Below are 14365 nucleotides of genomic sequence, written 5' to 3'. Positions count from 1 at the left end.
TTTGACAGGATCTGTTTTCTTTAAAGCCAAGTTGATTTAATTTAATTATAATGCTTTTTAAAAAAAATATGAATTGAATGCTACGTTGGTTGTTCTGTCCTGTGCAAAATACTGGGAACTCAGTCAACTGGCCTGTCATTACTTTTTACCCTTCTTAAACAGTGGCCCAACATGAGCCTTCCTTCTGCCCCGATCCTTTCCCAGGCGCCCAGAAAAGCTTTAAGTGCAGCAGCAGCTCCAACACTGGCTCTCTAAAACATGAGACAGGTTTAGTTCTAGCAACTAATCTGAAATACCTAGAATCATGTATCTGCTGCTTAACATCCTCTCTCCGGGGGTTGCTGTGGTTGGAAGTTATTTCATCATCATCGTCATGAACTGTTTGTCTGGCCTTTTACCTGTGTGCTAATTAGAAATATTTATTTAATAACTTCTGCTGCCATATTGTTATGAACGATTCTACTGCTTTCATTGCTCAGGATTCCTCTTTCATAATCTGTTTAGAAAAATAAGAAGATCTACATCTAGTTCTATCTGCCTTAATTTTTCATAGTATCTTCTTGCTTCCTCTACATAATCTTTATTTTAGCTTCTATACTCATTATGATCATTTTCCATTCCTCTTGTCATGTGTTGGGTTTGTATATAACGTTTTATTATTTTTTTTTCACTTCCCTGGTAAACCCAGCTGCTAGGGGGTTTTGTTGTCTGTTATTTTTATCTAGCCCAGTGTTCTTTTGTGGTTGTAGCATCATAGGCGTTTAGGAAATGTCTTAAACCTTTTGCAGATGTCGGCAACTTTCCATGTGTTCTGTCTTGAGCCTGATTTGACTCGCATTCACTATGTGAAATTGCTTCTCAGAAAGCATGCACTGTGATTTTAATTATGTCTCTGTGAAGAAGGTATGTTCATATACTGCGTAAAGTTTTACTCGTCTGGATTTGATCACAGACACTGTTAATTATTCACACAGAAAATGTCCGTCTCTTTCAGTCTGAATAACCAGTTTGTGATTGCCTTCCTTCTGGGACAAGACCTAGAGCAGGCATTGTCTGGCTCCTCTGTTAAACTGCATGTGACTCACAGGCAGTTCAGGTGTAGCTACATCATACAACCAGCAGCAAGTTGTGCCTGTGCTGACATGGCAGCTCCTGCTGGCAGCTGCCCCTGGCTGGGCAGGGAGCCAATCCACAGGTCTTGCTGTGCACAGTGTGGGAGGGTGACCGCTGTGGGGTTTAGCTATGTGCGGTGGAGTGTACCGCCCCAGAAGTTCTTCATGTCGTGGTGATCGTACTGTGAACTACTCCCGAGTTCTCCATTCCCTTTGATGCTGCAGGGCCTATACAGGATGTGTATGACTCATTTAGCTAGTTGGCGAGTGCTTTAGTTCACACGGTTAGGAAGCCTCATCTCTCCTCTAAATTAGGGGTTAGTAACTTGTCATTTGTAGCATTTTGGAAAGTATAGTCGCGTTTTAGTTCTAGTGACATAAGGTCTCTGGCATAACTTGTTAGGATTGAAAGGCCCTGAGACAACATGAGGGGTTTTTTTTATACCTCTTGTATAGAGGTTTCGAAAAAGATGATCAGCCTGTGCTTTACAGTGATTCCAATGGTCTGTAACAGTTACCAACTAGTAACCTACCTTAGATGTACCTTGATAAATAAATATCCAAGATTACCTACTGCCAAGTTGTCAGTCACTCAGACAGGCATGTTTGTGACATACAGGGCCTGGCAATTTCCCTCTTCCATTTGCACTTCTTAAATTGGTTACAGCTATTTCCTTTAATATTCTAATAATCTAAATCTGGTTATTAGTTTTCAGGAGTATTATTCTGCATTGCTACTCTGCAGGCAGAGGGTTTATCCGTGCCTGTAATTAGCATGTAGGCAGCTCAATAAGGTCATCAAAACCTCTACTTTGGTTAATGTTGTGTTTGATATCATGTTTTTTGTGCCGAGTGGGCTTTCAGTTGCTTATTTAATCAGACTCGCCTAGCCAGCCTGACTTACAGAGCATGCTTTTATTCCCTATCAGTGGGTCACTTGCTCTTTCCAACGTAATCCGTAAATCTAACATCTATTCCCTGTGGTGTTCACCTAGTTGTTATCTTGGACAGTCTTCAGGTTTTTGTCTTTCTGTGCTAGGAAACAGGGAGGAAGGCTAGAGAGGAGGTCCAAATCTCTAGAATTGTCAACAGTTGTGTAGCCCACGAGGTGTAATACAAAACAATCACCTCTGATGAAAACCTGGCTGTGTTCTCAAAATTATCATCCTGTCCTACACTTCCCTTTTGTGTCTTAAATGCAAAGAAACACAGAAACCTCTATTGTCTACCTCTTCCTCACACTCTACGCTTTTCAGCCTTTCAGCCTGATGATGAGGATGGTTGAAGGCATCCTCAGAAGCATTTTGGGTCCGTGCTTTTCAGCTGCTCACGCTCAGAGAACCAGACAAATGGAGGAGGGCATGCAGGCAGTGTGAGAGGGAGCTCAGGCACCACCAGCAAAATGCTGGCACAGTGCCCTGTGCGTGTGTATTTGCTTGGTCATGCATGTACTATGGGCTTATGGACCACTTGATGATTTATGGTTTCCAATGCTCCCTGGATCACAGGTCAAGGAATACTGTTGTAGATAATCCTGCATGCTAGATTGAGCAGATGTCCACCTGGGCAAACATCCACACTCCATTCTGTGTGACTAACAGGATTTTCAGGTGTGTTTTTAGAGCCCTGCAAATGTACCTTCATTCACAGCCCAGATTTAAAGTACAGTTTCTACTCCTGAGCGTATGAATCTTGAGAAAGAATGAAAGAGGGAGCAAGAGAAATAAAGAAATTGCACTTCCTCTAGCTTGAGGGGAAGGGCTATTAAAAAGCATTTGCGTGTGCTGTTTTTGCCACTTATTGAGTAACAGAAAATTAAACAGAAAGAGACTTGCCCATCCTCCTCACCAAAGGCAGCACCATGCTTGGCAGGTACTTGTCCAGCCTTCACATTGCCTTAGCCAGTCTGTTCCAGGTTGGTTTCCTGTCCTTGCCAACAGAAAGGATTTTCTTCCCTGACACCTAGCTTAAATATCCACAGCTTCCATTTTGTCCATTATTTCAATGTGACTTTCTGCTTAAGCCATGAAGAATTAAAGTAGAACCTCCTAAAGCTGCACTGAGGAGACTGCACTAGCTTTAAGCAAAAGGACAGGTTATAGACCTGTAGCTTAGACTCACCACACATGAGCAGCCCTTGCAGATCATTCCCTAAGCAGAATTCCTCAGATTCACGATGAAGTCAAATTCTGTCTTCTGCTTTCTCTCAGACGTGGACATAAAGCATAAAAATATAATAGATCTTCCATATGCTTAATGATACTTGTGTGTTTTGATCAATGTGGAAGGGCTCTCTAGCTCTTTGCTGCCTTCCTTTGGAACATGCTCACTAACCCAGCAGAGTCTGTCATGGCTCTTAGCAGGTACCTGATCCCTTTTTAAGTTCCATCCTCTCTGGCTAATAGGAGGGACCTTCCCTCATGATTTTCCCCACCATCACTTCTTTTTTAAATTCCAGCTCCTATCTTCTGAAGCACATGTGATATTCTTCCTTTTTTCTCGTTGGCTTATTCTCCTCTGGGCTGTCATGTTCTGCTTCAGTCAGTGCAGCCACATAAGAGACAGGGCAGGCTATGGGGTTAATCACCAAAAATGAAAACTCGTCAGTCCTACAACCATATATATGGATACAAAGACAAAGAATATAATACATGGAGGACAGAAGCCATTGGTGTTTTGTGTTCCTCTGTTGCTGCTGCTGGTATTGTGAATGACGGTGTCTTTGCAAGAGACAGAGGGAGAGGGAAACAGAAAGAAAGACAGAGAGAGACAGAGAGAAGCAGGCTTTTTAGGGTATAGGTCCATGTGTACCCATTTCTATTCTACTTTCATAGAGTTCCTTGAGGTAGCAGTGGAATGTAGGCAGCCTCATTGAGCTTTGTGATACTGCAGGGACCGCTCTGAGCTCAGCAGTATTGATTTGCCTTTGAAAGCAGAGGGACTTGCTGTGGATCAGTGATCCTCAGGAGAAGCCAGAGAAGGGGACAGTGGCTTCTCTTATTCCTCTCGTTCTTGTGGATTCTGTCTTGATTCCCCTCCTGTTATTCATCTCCTGCTCTGCCAATTGCCCCATCCAGGTGTGTGTAGGTTATCTCTGTTTCTAGGGGCATTTCCTGGCTTTTTCACACTGAGGACTGTTTGCGGTTAAAAGAAAGCAGAGATTGACCATAGACTTCCTAGAAGACATCAGTGCTGGTACAGATGCAGCTTGCAGTGGGACAGGGTTGTAAAATATGGGGAGCTGAAGTTTGTGGGGTACTTGGCAAAACAGAGTTGAGAAGCGATGATGTTAGTGGCCTCATGGTTGGACAGCAGAGGACTGTATACATCAATGCTGCCATGCTTCCGTGAGAGAGAATGCAAGTTAGAACTTGTCTGTTTTCATGTCCTGCTGCCCAGGGTGTTTTTTGCTACCATCTCAGCATCCCACAGTCTGTTGTTTTCCACATTTCAAAATCTCTGCTAAAAATGGACTTGATGGTAATGTATCATCTTTGTAATCCTCACAAATTCATCTGCAGGCAGTTTATCAATTCTTGTTTGTCTGGTTAGCATGGCTTAACCTATGTGCTTCTGAAGGTTTTTTTCACACCAAGAACATCACTTACATAGTACTCACTGTGATGGGTTGACCCCAGCCAGAAGTTAAGCCTTCACCAAGTTGCTTATTCACTGCCCCCCAGTAGAATGAGGGAGAGAATCAGAAGAACAAAAGCAAGAGAACTCATGGGTTGAGATAAAAATGTTGTAATAAGTGAATGAAATAAAAAGAAACAAGTGATGCAAAGGCGGTCATTCAATGCCTCCCACCAGCAGACTGAGCAAAAGCTACTTCCAAAAAAATGCCCCCATGCCTTTATTGCTGAGCACAGTGTCATAAGGTATGGAATATTCCTTTGCTCAGTTGAGGCCAGCTGTCCCAGCTGTGTCCCCACCCACCCCCACCCCCCAGCCTACTCGCTGCAGGGCAGAGTAAGAAAGGTCTTGATGCTGTGCAAGCGCTGTTCAGCATTAGCTAAAACATGGGTATGTTATCAACACTGGTTTGGTCACAAATCTAAAGCACAGAAGGGTTCAGGCTACAATGAAGAAACTTAACCCCGCCCAGACCTGGTACACTCACCCAAGCTTTCACACAGAAAGAAGCTGTTGTGCACTGCAACCACAATGGCTACAGCTGGGTTTGAGAAAACAGATCTCACTGGTAGCACTTCTTGTGTGTGTGTGAGTGTAGGCAGAGTTTTCATGTTTTCCCATTACTGATGTACCTTCATCACTCTGGTTTCTCATTGGCCTTTGTCACCATGTGGTTGCCACCTTGTCTAGGGTCTCTACCTCTCTGTATCTCTGCTGCTGTAGCTGAAGCCACCTGCTTCACCCGGTGAGAAGACTGGGGATTTCTTTGTGATCTGGTCACAGGCAAATTTTTGTTCATATCTAGGAAGGAGACTATTTTTCCCCCAGTGTAACTGGACAAATAAGGAATTTAAATAACATTTCAATAATATTAGCAGAAGCAACCTAGTTGAAACAAGAGCCCTTTCAGGAGGGAACGGCATCTGGAATGGTCTCAAAGTAAATCACCTCCTGATTTGAGACTCGCCTCGTTCTCATTTCCTTGCTGTCGCATCCTCCAAGTTCTTCAGTCACAAACCAGTAATCAGACAAGGCGGAGAAGAGGTTAGTTTTGTTTGTATACAGGGAAACGGGAGTAGGGAGGGAACAATGGGGTTTTTTGAGAGAAAATATTTGTCTATGCCTCTCACATATTCCAAAGAAGTAGATAAACAGAACTTCTATACCATTCCCTTTCCCCTCTTCCTTCTCTGCCCATCCTAATTCACATTTTGCATTCTGCTCCATGCTGCTCCCATCCTGCAGATCAGGCGAACACCCATTGATCCCAGGTAGATTCTAAAAATAAGAATTGAAAGAAAAAACATCAGAACAGCATGAATGAACCTGCAATCATCTTTCTGTTCTCTTAATGGGGAGAAAAGAAAAAGGAAATCAGTGGAGAGACACTGTTTCACTTCTCTTTTGAAGACAAAATGATTCTGGCATTTGCAGCAGTTGTTCTCTTGATATAGGTTTTCTAATTTGTATACTTAAAAGGCACCTGAAAATTTAGGCACATTACCTTAAAATGCTTATGCAGACCATCCATCTACCTCTCTCTGTGAGTGAACAGAGCTACCACAAGCAGCCTAAGGAAGAAGCAATATGGCTTGAAATCACTCTGCTGAATTTACATGGGGTCTCGTGTGTTACTCAGAACCAATGATGGACCCATCCTTAGGAAGGGAAGGAAGGAAGGAAGGAAGGAAGGAAGGAAGGAAGGAAGGAAGGAAGGAAGGAAGGAAGGAAGGAAGGAAGGAAGGAAGGAAGGAAGGAAGGAAGGAAGGAAGGAAGGAAGGGAGGGAGGGAGGGAGGGAGGGAGGGAGGGAGGAAGGAAGGAAGGAAGGAAGGAAGGAAGGAAGGAAGGAAGGAAGGAAGGAAGGAAGGAAGGAAGGAAGGAAGGAAGGAGGGAAGTGAAGGTCTGAGTCTGACTTGCTCTTCGGTGTATGAATGTAAAATCTGCAGGCCTTCCTTCTCAAGTTAGGTATGAGTAAACTTCTTTCTTTTGGATTACAAATCATAGAATCAGAGAATGGTTTGGGTTGGAAAGAACCTTAAAGCCCATCCAGTTCTGGCCCCCTGCCATGGGCAGGGACATCTCCCACCAGACCAGCCCCATCTAGCCTGACCTTGAGCACCTCCAGGGATGGGGCATCCACAGCTTCCCTGGGCAACCTGTGCCAGTGCCTCACGACCCTCATCGTGAAGAATTTCCTCCTTATGTCTAGTCTAAATTTGCCCCTCTCCTATTTAAAGCTATTCCCCTCATCCTATCACTCCATGCCCTTATAAGAAGTCCCTCCCCAGCTTTCCTGCGGCCCCTTCAAGTACTGGAAGGTCGCTCTAAGATCTCCTTGGAGCCTTCTCTTCTCCAGGCTGAACAACCTCAGCCTGTCCTCATAGCAGAGGGGCTCCATTTCTCTGAATGATGTCGATAGGAAAAGCAAATGTCTCCTCAGAACTGATCTTCCTGTGCTGCACTTTTCTAGGAATTGCTTTTCTTAAAGCAATAAAAGCCTGAGACAGTACAAGGTGTAACTCTGTTACTGTTACTTTAAGAGACTGCAGGCTGAAACTCTGCTTTAACCAACTTCTGTTCTCTTCTGCTTTGGTTTTGCTGGAAGGGGCCATCACAAAGAGTGGAAAATAATTTACTGGTTTTTTTAAATATGTGAGACCATGACATTCACAGACTGGGCTGGCCAAGAAGCTGCAAAAAACATAGAGGACGGCAACATCCTTTTGTGGGCAGCTTGGAGGCTTTGTCTCCTTCTTTCACCAATTGCATTGAGGAGCTTTTAGTTACAGCTGTTCAAACAGCTGCATTGTGCTAATGCCATCTTCTTGTGGCCTCGCCAAGTGACCCCTAGCTACTGGCCAGTCCCACTGCCACAACTGTCCCTCAAACAAGCACTACACGTGGACACAGTTATTGTTCCTCATGCCCACCTGGACCACCGACTTCCTTTTTTCCTCTCTTACTTGTAATAAATAGATTGTACAGATAAAGAGATAATAAATAGCTTGCCTGGGTAGTAATAAATCTCTAGCTGGAGAGGGACTGTACCTCACCAACAGGATGATAGATGTGTTTGTCAAGGCATTCGTTGCTCTTCATACCTGCCATTCTGTGGCCACCTGCCCTCCCCCATGAACACTCTCTGGCAGAAACCAAGGGTCTGGTTGTGTAGTTCAATGAAATCATTCAACATGGATGTCCTCTTCTCTGGTCCTGACCTCTGAGGCTGGCTGAGATTAAATGGGCAAGAAGAAGCCCAAATCTTCCTCTTTCATAACTGATGAAAGAACTGATTAAAATCTTAGTTCAGATTCTAAAGGAGGAAAAGACAGAAGGCAATCACAGTGCTATAGAGTCATAGAAGAGTTTGGGTTGGAAGAGACCTTAACGATCATCTAGTTCCAACCCCCTGCCATGGGCAGGGACATCCCACTAGATCAGGCTGCCAAAGGCCCCATCCAGCCTGGCCTTGAACACCTCCAGGGAGGGGGCATCCACTATACTTTGCAGGCATGTCTTAAATATTGTCTATAGTGTCAGGAAGCTATTGTTTACAGGGCCCCAGTCACTCAGTAAATGGAGAGGAACAGTAGGGCCAAACATGGCTTAGAACTGCCATGTTCCAAGCTCTGCTCTTCTCATGGCAGCAGGAGCTGCTTATTTTCCTGAATCCCTTCTGACGTTGTAGAAGACTTCCAAAGCAACTTTACGCTGACGAGAAACAATAATAAGAGTGCTCCAGCAGTGTCAGAGACAATTGCTTTGAGCTAGAGCGGTATGGCAGCAGGAGGCGTTCATGTAAGACTGCTCTTCTTACTCCTCTGGCCACGGATGTCCATTGTGACTAGGCATTTGACTTCTGGCTGCTGAAGACAAACAAGCAATTAAATCGCTCAGATTTTGCTGCTCATCTCACTAAAGCAGAGTCCAGGGGGAAAGCATTAAAAGACTCTCTTCAAAAATCAAATGAATGCCACCCAAGCATTTTTCAGTACTGTTTTTCTCGTGACAACACTATTTCAATGCGGTCATTGATCTTGATACATCCTGATCCTTCACTTGAAGTTTTGCCCTGGTGTTTCTGCCCTTTTGTTCAGGAATACCATATTGTGTATTTGAGATTTATTGCGCATCTTTAGTAATCACAGGACATCCAGTGTTAGCAGTGTATCTTCTCAGATTTATGTTTTTTAATACAGCATGTGGTGCACATGTAGGTTTCCAGGCATTCCTCAAAAATTCCCAGTTTCCAGGCTCTTTTATGCATAGACCAGATCTCATAGAATCATAGAGTGGTTTTGGTTGGAAGGGACCTTCAAGATCATCTAGTTCCAGCCTCCTGCCATGGGCGGGGACACTTCTCACTGACCAGGCTGCTCAGGGCCCCATCCAGCCTGGCCTTGAACACCTCCAGGGATGGGGCAACCACAGCTTCCTTGGGCAACCTGTGCCAGTGCCTCACCGCCCTCATCATGAAGAACTTCTTCCTGATGTCTAATCTAATTCTTCCCATTTCCAATTTAAAGCCATTCCCCTTCATCCTGTCTCTACATGCCCTTGTAGACTGATCATATTGCGGTAAATTCTATTCTTCCTATACTTTCTATTAGTATAAATGTCTGTAGTAACCCACAGCCCATGAGCCTGAGAAATAATGAATAATGCCCAACAGTCCTAATTATTTTAAAGCATTTGTTTTATCTTTCTCACCTGCTTTATGATTCCTAAAAGTTGTGGAATCATTGGTTAAGCTGGAATGAAGGCAGCCCTCTAAAAGGTCCCAGAGTTAATTAATAAGTATAAACAAAAATAATGTGACAAGTGTTGCTATTTTAGTCCATCTGTTTAATTTGATTTGGCTTGAAACTGATACAGAATGAATTCTCAAAATCCAAAATGCTCCCATCGGCATAAAAGTTAAAGAACAGGCAGGCAGCAGGAGAATTCCTGACCTACATGGGACTAGTTTTAAGTGCCTATTTGTTGTCCAGACCGGAATGCCTTCCTAATAACTTGTAATAGTCAGAGTGAGCAAGGCTGTCCTGAAAACTGGATTTTCTAATGTGTCTCAGGCTTGTGTTTCAGAATAGGTACCATCAGTTTCTCTCTAAGGAGCTGCTAATGGTGGCATGGAAAGTAAGACATTTCACCTTTAGGGTAAATTTCTGCCTTGATTATTCTCCCTCTCCAGCCATCAGGAGGCATTCCACAGAAAACCAGCCTCATTTTAAAATTCTTCAAGTTCTTATTCTTGGAAAGCATTTTCTGTCCTTCTTGCATCTTCACAGTAACTCAGAGTGTGGCATTTTGAATATTACATCCTACAGTAGCTCATGAAATTTGGCCTATTTGATGTCACAGACTGATATTTCTGTGCAGCTTTCAGTAAAACATAAAACACCAAGAGATATCGCTTAGAGAATATATTTTTCACAGCCACGCGTCGTGAAACCCGTGGTTTGATTAACAAGCATGTTCACCACAGAGACTGAATCAAAGCCAAAGATTTTGTTCTTCTGATTCCCTTTTAACATAACTGTTTCTTAACTCAGCTTTCCTGCTGGTGCTTTCCAGACAAGATCTGTGAGATCTGGTCAGAAAAAGACAGTTGACAGTTAGCAGTCACCCACAGCCTTCCCTTTTCATGTCTTTCACTGAAAGAAGTCCTCCTAAACCTATACCATCAAATTTAATTGCAGAGAAAACCAAAAGGAAGGAGAATGTGACCTGCTAGTCCTGAACCAGCTCCACATCTCTGCAGCAGGTTGGAACCCTCTCCAGTGGTGTTCTCCTTTTTTAAGCAAGGGGTTGGAGGACAGAGGCCCTGGCATGATAGGAGGGTGCAGAATAGACAGATGCCTCTGTCCCCCTGCCTTTCCCTGTACCCATCTCTCAAGCATTTTATGGACCTGATTTCTCCAACAACACTCAAAAAAGCAGGTTCTGAAGAGGAACCATAATTTGGAGATTCAGCTACGAGTTGCAAAATCTTATGGAAAAACTTCTGATGCTCTGAAGAAGTGAATTGACACCACTCTGCCACCTTTTTCTGGTGGCACAGCTATAGAAGCTAGACTAAGCAGAGGCTTAGTGATAATTTTTCTTTTCAAATATCACGTGTTGGAGCTTTTACTTTGAAAATAGAAGTGTGAAAAATTGGCTTTGCCTGCTACGCCTGAACCTTTCCTAGGCTTTGATCAGCTAACAGAGGACTGCTTTGGTTCTGTTACTGCAGTGGATGTCTGGCTTTGGCGCGTGTTTCAGTCTTGGCTTCCATTTTGTATCAGGAACCAACAGAAAACTGAAGGAGGGTGATTTCTGATAATAATAGCAGTGTTAATAACATCTCCTTAGCCCTCATCTGTTTCTAACTTAGAAGTAATTTCTGTGCTATGACTATAAAGAATTAATAATGATGGAATTAATTTTATATCTTGGTCAAATAATATTTCTACTATGTGGGAGGAAACTACTCTTCTGATAAGGCTGATGTTGGATTGCTTGCAATGTAAGTGTTAGAGTCCAAGAAATAGAATGACTACAAAGGAGACAAAGAACACAATGATCATTCTCATTTGTCTCTAAGGGAGTCTCAAACAACATGTAAATATGTTCCATATTGCCCATAAAAGCACAACTTTAAAATAAAAAAATTCAACCTGCTTGCATTAGAAAAGTTCGTTTTAATTAGGCTTGTTACTTACTTTTTAACAATTCCAAGTCAAATTATGATAAGGCCATAACACACACATCTGAGAAACACTGCCTTTCCTAATGAACGTGGAAGAAAATCTTGTTCCTTTACTGTAAGTTGTGCAGCAAGTTCGATGAACGATGTTGTGCACTTGTCTCTAGAGAATTTGGTGTAAAACAAATCCAGATTTGTTTGGTGATCTCAGAGCTGGCTGAGTAACTCCAGCCTTCCACAGCTCCAAACACTGACATGGGGGGAGAGGAGACTTTCAGATATTAAAAGCCTGCTCTGTGATACTGAAGGGGATCAGGTTTTGGAATCCCTTCATTGACACAAAGGCCAACACTGAATGGAGGTTATGTTTACTGTCTCTGAAACCCCCAAGTGAGCTGAAATCACTTTCAGAATGTACGTGCATCCATGTTTCGCGGTTTCAATACAGGATGGGGGATGATGTGATTGAGAGCAGCCCTGCGGAGAAGGACTTGGAGGTGCTGGTTGATGAGAAGCTCAACATGGGACGGCAATGTGCGCTCACAGCCCAGAAGGCCAACTGTATCCTGGGCTGCATCAAAAGAAGCGTGGCCAGAAGGTGGAGAGAGGTGACTCTGCTCCTCTAGTCCTTTCTTGTGAGACTTCGTCTGGAGTATTGTGTCCAGTTCTGGAATCCTCAACATAAGAAGGATATGGAGCTGTTGGAACCAATCCAGAGGAGGGCTACAGGGATGATCAGAGGGCTGGAGCACCTCCCATACGAGGACAGGCTGAGAGAGTTGGAGAAGAGAAGGCTCCGAGGAAACCTTATAGCGACCTTCCAGTACCTGAAGGGGCTGCAGGAAAGCTGCAGAGGGACTGTTTACAAAGGCTTGGAGTGACAAGACTAGGGGCAATGAGTGAAAACTGAAGAGGGGCAGATTTAAACTGGACGTAAGGAGGAATTTCTTCACGATGAGAGTGGTGAGGCACTGGCACAGGTTGCCCAGGGAGGCTGTGGATGTCCCATCCCTGGAGGTGTTCAAGGCCAGGCTGGATGGGGCCTTGGGCAGCCTGATCTGGCAGGATGTCCCAACCCATGGCAGGGGCCTTAGAACTGGATGATCTTTAAGGTCCCTTCCAGCCCAAACTATTATGATTATATGATTCTATGTATTCTCTCACATTAGGCAACTCCCCGCAATGCTGGTTTCTTTCAGCAGGGACTTGGCTGGAAAGGATGGCTGTGACACATTTTGCAAGAAGTTACAATGTAGCAGTCTTTCTACTTGAATTGTCTGAACACTGGGACAAAGTGGGAAAGGGCAAGGGAAAGAAAAAGCCCTTTTTTTTCAGCCATTCAGTTTGCACCAAATTCTCCTTCCCTGTGCTGTGTCCTTGCCTCCAAAATGATAAAGGGAACAAAACCCAAACAAAAATCAAGAAATTGATAGGTCGCTGTTTTTCTATTCATATCATTCCTAGTAAAAAGGAAACTCCAAACCATTATTTTTCTGTAACTACCTGTACGTATGAATACCATCTCCTGGTTTATTGACTATTTTTCAGAATTAATACTTGGAACAATTTTATTTTTGTGGCTGATTTGTAGTTTTTACTTTTTCCTCATCAACTGATTGTAACTGAAGCATGCAAGACTGTCTTGTCAGCACTTGAAACTTGATATATGAATTCTTCCCAGATGTCAATGGATCTTTTTTTCCCTGCTCAACTGAACACTTGTGAATGAGCAAAGAGAAACCTCCTTTCCCTCACTGCTCCCCCAGATTTCATGTTTCCCATCTTTTTTTCCTTTCATTCCTTCACTTTCTTTTCTACTTTTTTCCTTTGAAAACACATAGGAAAAAATAAGAGGAGAAAGAGAACTGGGAGAGGAAAGGGAGAATGCAATAGAGTTTCACAAGGAAGTAAGGTTGCAAGCCAACAAAAAGGCTGCTGAGATTCTTCTTTAAAGAGTAAAGCCCGCATATCACTTAACTTTTTTTAAGTGAATAAATGTGTATTCCAGCATGAGTCTTGGACTCATTCCTCCCACTCGAAGCCCCCTGGACTCTGCCTATACTGTGAGCAGTGAACCCACCCCGTGCGTGCCCTGTGGTCCTGCTTCACTCCCTGGCTTGTCCTGTGGGGCTTCTTGGCTCTGAGAAGAGCCAGAAAATCCTCACCTCTGAGTGACATCTCCAAGCAGAGGGGGCTCCAGGGCCAGATCTTCCTGCTGTTGTGAAAACAGCAGAGATATCTGTGCAAGCAATTTTTCGCAGTAGATCTGAAGTCCCTGCAGGCTCAGCTGGAGCCACTGCTAGTCCAGGAGGTTGGCAAACTCGAACCTCAACATGATTTCTACACCTCCAGCACCAACTCAGCTGTTGCGGAGGACCAAGGCTGGAGGCTGGCACAGCAGCAGCAGTGAGTTTTGCAGCCTTCAGGCTGCTGGCTTCCGCAACTCCCTTCCCTCAACCGGTTGTCGCTTTAGTTTCTTGAGAGACACCAGCTCATGCTGCCCATTGCGGCAAATTGAGGGTGAGGAGTTCATGTTTCTGTTCATTTCTTCCCTTATGTTTAAAGAGTCTTAAAAGTTCTAGTAATGAAACTCTACTGAGTGGACGGGGCGTCTTGAAGGAAATGGAGAAATGGGAAAAGAGCACCTTTAAGTTAAGTTAAGCTAAGAGCAAGAGACAGTGACCTGTGTGAACTGCAGGCAACGTGGCGCAGGGAAAGAGATTTAAAAGGGGGCTGGTTTTCTGAATAGGCAGAATAACTGGAAGCGCCTCCAAATTGTAGAAAATACCCTTCTACAGAAGGGGATTTTTAATTAGGTAGGTTACATTGATGAATCATAGAATAGTTTGGGTTGGAAGGGACCTTCAAGATCATATAGTTCTAACCCCGGTGCCATGGGCAGGGACACCTCCCACTAGATCAGGCTGC

The 14365-nt window shown here is 43.8% G+C and overlaps 1 protein-coding gene across 1 annotated transcript in view; it reads left to right on the top strand.

Moving 5' to 3' along the window:
• The window catches only part of FYN (FYN proto-oncogene, Src family tyrosine kinase), a 140021-nt gene that overhangs the window by 83544 nt on the left and 42112 nt on the right, over positions 1-14365 (top strand). The gene's annotated exons all lie outside the window — the stretch shown is intronic.

The sequence above is a fragment of the Cuculus canorus genome, chromosome 3 (assembly GCF_017976375.1).
Source record: "Cuculus canorus isolate bCucCan1 chromosome 3, bCucCan1.pri, whole genome shotgun sequence".
NCBI classification, from domain to species: domain Eukaryota; kingdom Metazoa; phylum Chordata; class Aves; order Cuculiformes; family Cuculidae; genus Cuculus; species Cuculus canorus.
This window is presented reverse-complemented; position numbering and strand designations above follow the sequence as displayed.